Source organism: Penaeus vannamei, chromosome 16 (genome assembly GCF_042767895.1).
Source record: "Penaeus vannamei isolate JL-2024 chromosome 16, ASM4276789v1, whole genome shotgun sequence".
Lineage (NCBI taxonomy): Eukaryota > Metazoa > Arthropoda > Malacostraca > Decapoda > Penaeidae > Penaeus > Penaeus vannamei.
In genome coordinates this window covers 26,581,943-26,586,942 of record NC_091564.1, presented here as the reverse complement: position 1 = coordinate 26,586,942, position 5,000 = coordinate 26,581,943, and the positions used below count along the sequence as shown (strand labels likewise).

General features: G+C 37.4%; 1 protein-coding gene and 1 pseudogene across 1 annotated transcript in view; one reads left to right on the top strand and one right to left on the bottom strand.

Annotated features, from left to right (window-relative positions):
• The window catches only part of LOC113810661 (long-chain-fatty-acid--CoA ligase 4 pseudogene), a 23,028-nt pseudogene extending 22,003 nt beyond the window's left edge, over positions 1-1,025 (bottom strand).
• Positions 1-5,000, top strand: part of LOC113823094 (neuroligin-2) — a 230,891-nt gene that overhangs the window by 104,239 nt on the left and 121,652 nt on the right. The gene's annotated exons all lie outside the window — the stretch shown is intronic.

Below are 5,000 nucleotides of genomic sequence, written 5' to 3'. Positions count from 1 at the left end.
GAGAATTATAACCGGAACATTGCTTCCTTATGAGTCACATAGAGTTTAAGAAGGCCATGGACTGCGCCCACACATCCAATTTTAGCTCCATTGAAGACCTCCTCCCGAGCTACGCTCGGCACATGCAGTTGGGTGGAGCTTCCCTTGCGAACATAGAAAAAGTAAGCCGATAAACAAACGAACTCACTTAAATAAACGTTCAGAGAGAGTATCTACCTCAAACAAAACAGACATACCTGTATGATAAATCCAACTAAAGGAGAGACTAAACACAGTGAGGAGAAATGGCGCAAATGAGGAGGGTCTTGAGGTGAGGTGGTGCGCGGTGGATGCGCTGGGCGACTCTGTCGTTGCCGGTTCGTGTCGGGTGCGGCAAAGGTTAGGCTCTCTTCGGATCTACTCGTCACTCCTTCTTTCAATTGTAGGCGAGTATTTCGCAAGAATGGTCTTATTTTCCAGTACCCGTAATTTTCAGAAATCGTACAAATCTTGTGTCTGCCAGGATGTTTATTTATCAAATTTTATGCGTGATATTCCATATCGGCACTGCACTGCCACGCGATCTTGAACGAAAACTTATGAAATAATCGGGTACGTTCGCTATTCTAAACTCATCACGGAATATTATTTTGTTGGTTTATCTTCATTTATTAAACAAATGGTATAAATACGATGAATTCTGAATATCTACAAAGCATTTGCGACTTTAATTGGTAGGATGCTTTAAAATATATTCATTAGAAGACGGAACTCTAAGATACTGAACGATCGGCTGTAAAAAGAAACGCCTGTTTCCCCCAACTGTTGCTTCACCGCGTGTGTCGTCGCTCGCATACGAACTAATATTTTCGGTGACAGTACTGAATGAAAACATTTCTGCAGCGGTAGAGAGTCTTTTGTGGACGGTAGTATTTAGTAACATTTCTGAATAGTTACTGAATACTTTGTTCTGTATAAATGAATGCGTATATCCACATGCGATGTTGAATGCACCCGCCACTCAGCCTTATAAGAACGCGATACCTGACGTATTACGTTCTTGTAAGAGCAGTGTATTCACAATGCGCATATGTATATTCCACTTTCTTTACTTACCAGAAATGAAAATAAACTAATACACACTGCCGAAAAAAAATGGCCAACCATATTGCTTATACCACCTTGAAATATATTTCATTGCTTTCGATCATCACAGAATGTTTACTTAAAAGAAAACCGGCAAACTTCTGGCCGTCACCTCTTCCGCTCGTGCCTTGGCGATCAACACGCACTCCGATATTACTTTATGTATATTGGAATTACATTGGCGATAATGCTAATAGTGGTAAAATCAAAATGATTATGATAATATTTGTTACAGTAGTATATAGGCTAATCCTTTTTTGTCATTTATGTTAACAGTACTACTACTGTTATCATCAATGATTATCATTATTATCATTATTATTGTCATTGTAATTATGATAATTATTATCGTCATCATTATCATTATCATCATCCTTATTATTATTATTATTATTATTATTATTATTATTATTATTGTTGTTGTTGTTGTTCTTGTTGCTGTTGTGTTTCTTCTTTGTCATTATTATTATCATAATCACTATTACTAATACTATTTTTTTCTATGAAAATCTTCATCATTATTATTATTATCATCATCATCATCTGTTATCATTCTTATTAACACCATTTTATTATTATTATTATTATTATTATTACTATTATTATAATTATTATTACTATTATTATTATTTTGCTGTTACATCCTTATCATCATCATCATCATCATCATCATCATCATTGTCATTGTTATCATCACTATTGTTATTATTATCATTATATAGGAAATAGTGATAATGATAATAGTAATGATGATGGGATTGACGATAATAATAGTAATAATAATGATAATAATAATGATGATGCTAATAATAACAAATAATGATAATGATGATAATGGTAATAGTAATGATGATGATAATATTATTATTGATAATGGTAATGATAAGGAAGTAATGATAAAAATAATAATAACGACAAAAACATCAATAGCGTAATGTTATTATTTTAATAACATCGATCACAAGGATGTAATTAATATAATGATATTAACAATCATCGCTATTGCTATATTTAATTATTTTGCTGCTGTTCTGGCAGTGGCTATGATGATTATCATTTATATTTCCATTACATAAATTGTGACGAAATATGTGATCGGCTACTTATGATAATGACAATTGTGCATAATAATGTAAGTCATTTTTGTTATAATTACTATTGCCATCTTTCTTAACCATTTTGATTATTGTCAGAATCATTGTTTTTTATATCACACAATTATGTTTGAGTGTGAAAGTGTATATAAAATAAGTAGAGTACCAGATATGACCAAAGTTAGATCTTAGTAATTATAACGGAATACATCTTAGAAACAGCCAGTCATCAAGGAGAACGATTAATTTCCGACCGAAGACGCTACAGCATGGGTCCAATAGTCTTTCTCCTGCTAACCAGAGTGCGAGAGTGCGAGTGGCCAGACCTGCAATCAGGCCGAACTGTTGATAATGAAATGGATCGAACCGAGAGAAATAATGGTGATAACGATCTCAGTGACCGAGCATCTTTTATTCCCGCGCTGATGACGTCACTAATGATCCAAGTTTTCAAGAGGAAGTCGACAGGTTTCCAACTCATTATCTCTATCTTTCTTATTTTTTCTTCTTCTTTCGTTCTTTCTCTATTAGTTTTGTTTCAATGGAAGCGTTAGAACTGGATGATTAAGGCGATTTTTTTTCTAAATTTGTTTTATGGAAGTCGTTACCGCAATCTCGTATCCGTGGATTCACAGCTGGTTCTTTGAGTTTCCGTCCAGTTTCTGTCCAGAGTTTTGCCTCTTCTCTCGAAGAATATATTACTGCCGAGTCTCTAGAGTCTTTAAAGATATTCATGGGATTTTAGTGTTATAAAAATATTTGCCTTTACTGTTCGTCTGTATTCGCTCGCCGTAATCACCCCGTCATTTGGCGGGCCTCTGCTGGCCCCGCTGGCTATGGGCGTCTGTCGTTTGCTTTTAACGTCTTCGTTGTTATTTTTAGTTACTGTTGATATCATTATCATTACCATTATCATCATCGTCATTATCGCCGTAATCATCTTTATCATAATTGCTGTTATGATGTTATCATTTTCATCATTATCCTCGATATTATTGTTATTGTTGTTACTGTTATTGTTATTACTATTATTATTATTATTATTATTATTATTATTATCGATGTTGTTGTTGTTAGTAATAGTTGTATCATTATCGTTATCGTTATTATTATTGTTGTTAATATTGATATAATATTTATTATTATTGCTGTCCATGTTAATATTGCTGTTATCGATATTATTATCAATACAGTTGTCACTCTCGCCATGACCAACATTCGCATCCTCAGAAAGGCAAAAGTTGTGGTTTGATCCCCTCCAGATCTGCGATAGAATTATTTTCTCTGTGCACTTAAGATTTCTTGGTCTATCTCTCCCGTTTTCTATCGTTTTTACTATTCATCCTCTGCTTCTTCCATTGCATACATATATGCGCATATAAGAGCCCGCGCGCGTGTTTGTGTTGAAGCATGTGATACATGTACGTACTGTATAAATGTGCAGTATATACAGGCTTCCTTCGTGTTCCGCCGAGTCGCACCGGATCTTGCTCTCTGACCTCATACAAATAGTTGTGTCTTCGCCTGCGAGTTGCCAGACTGCTTAATGTTTCATACGAGATACTTTGTGTACCATTTTGTATGTTGCAGCAGCAGCTATTCAGTCGCAAACAAAGGAGAGCGGCTCTTCCTTCTTGGAACAAACAACTCGCAGTGAAGCGATGCAAGGAAATTCGCTGCGAACGAGTCGTACTTCAAGGTAATGCTGTTTGTAAATTCTTGGTCGTTCAGAAACATTGTCACTGACTGGCAGGGCGATAACTCCGTTTAATGTTCGTGGCCCTCCGGTGCTTCTAAAATGTTCTGAAGTTTGTCAAAGCACGCTTGATGACTATTATAGAGCAGTTGGCGGTAGTCTTCATGAATGAAATCTGTGTTCCGTCATTCTGTCATCGCGCGCGGATCTCCCTCTCTCGCCGCATTTGACCCGGGAAGACGGAGCAGCGCACAGCTCGAACGGGCGTTTCATTGAGTAACTCGTTTGTTAACAGGATCATGTCGTCTCCCACTCGAGCGCTGACTGATGTTTACACAGAGTGCAGCTGCGACACCGAAAATGTTATCATCCTAAAGGGAGAAACTGCGAGGTCTCCGTCCTGTCTGTGGCTGCGAGGATAGTAGAGGCTCCCTTTGTCTCTCTTGTCAGTCGTTATTAAGGATGAAGCTGCATGGAGATTATTGAAAAACATTGCGCAACTGGCTGTCGTGCTTTTGCCATATCATTTTAATATGTCTCACAATGTAGAATGCACTCACACATACATTTCTACATATTCATGTGTGTGTATATATGAATATGGGGGCTGCAAATCAATATACTACAAGTAATAAATGTGTCTGGGTACATAATTTATATATGGCTAAAACCTACGCAAATATCCTGCTTTTGTAAGCGCCTTTCATTTGTGCGTGCGCGCCCGCCCGCCGCCAATCACGATGCGTCACAGGCCACATACGCTTCTTCACAACCGCAATTACCTGCACGCGAGCTGTGGCATGTTGGGTGTGCACGCACTGAAATCAGGGTGCGGCCACACCCATCCGACAGGCGAGCAGAGCATACAGAATTCTAGGAGTATGTGGATATACACGTGGATACGCTACGCGTTTGCATACACTGGCATATATACAAAAAGATACTACAAATATTTCAGACATAGCCATGTTTTTGTACTTATTTTAAGAAAGGAGTATTGCGACTCCAGTCATGCAATTCGCTTGCTAATCCTGTAAGGAAACACGCCCACGTACACACAGACTGAGTCGCACTCTTTCCAACCC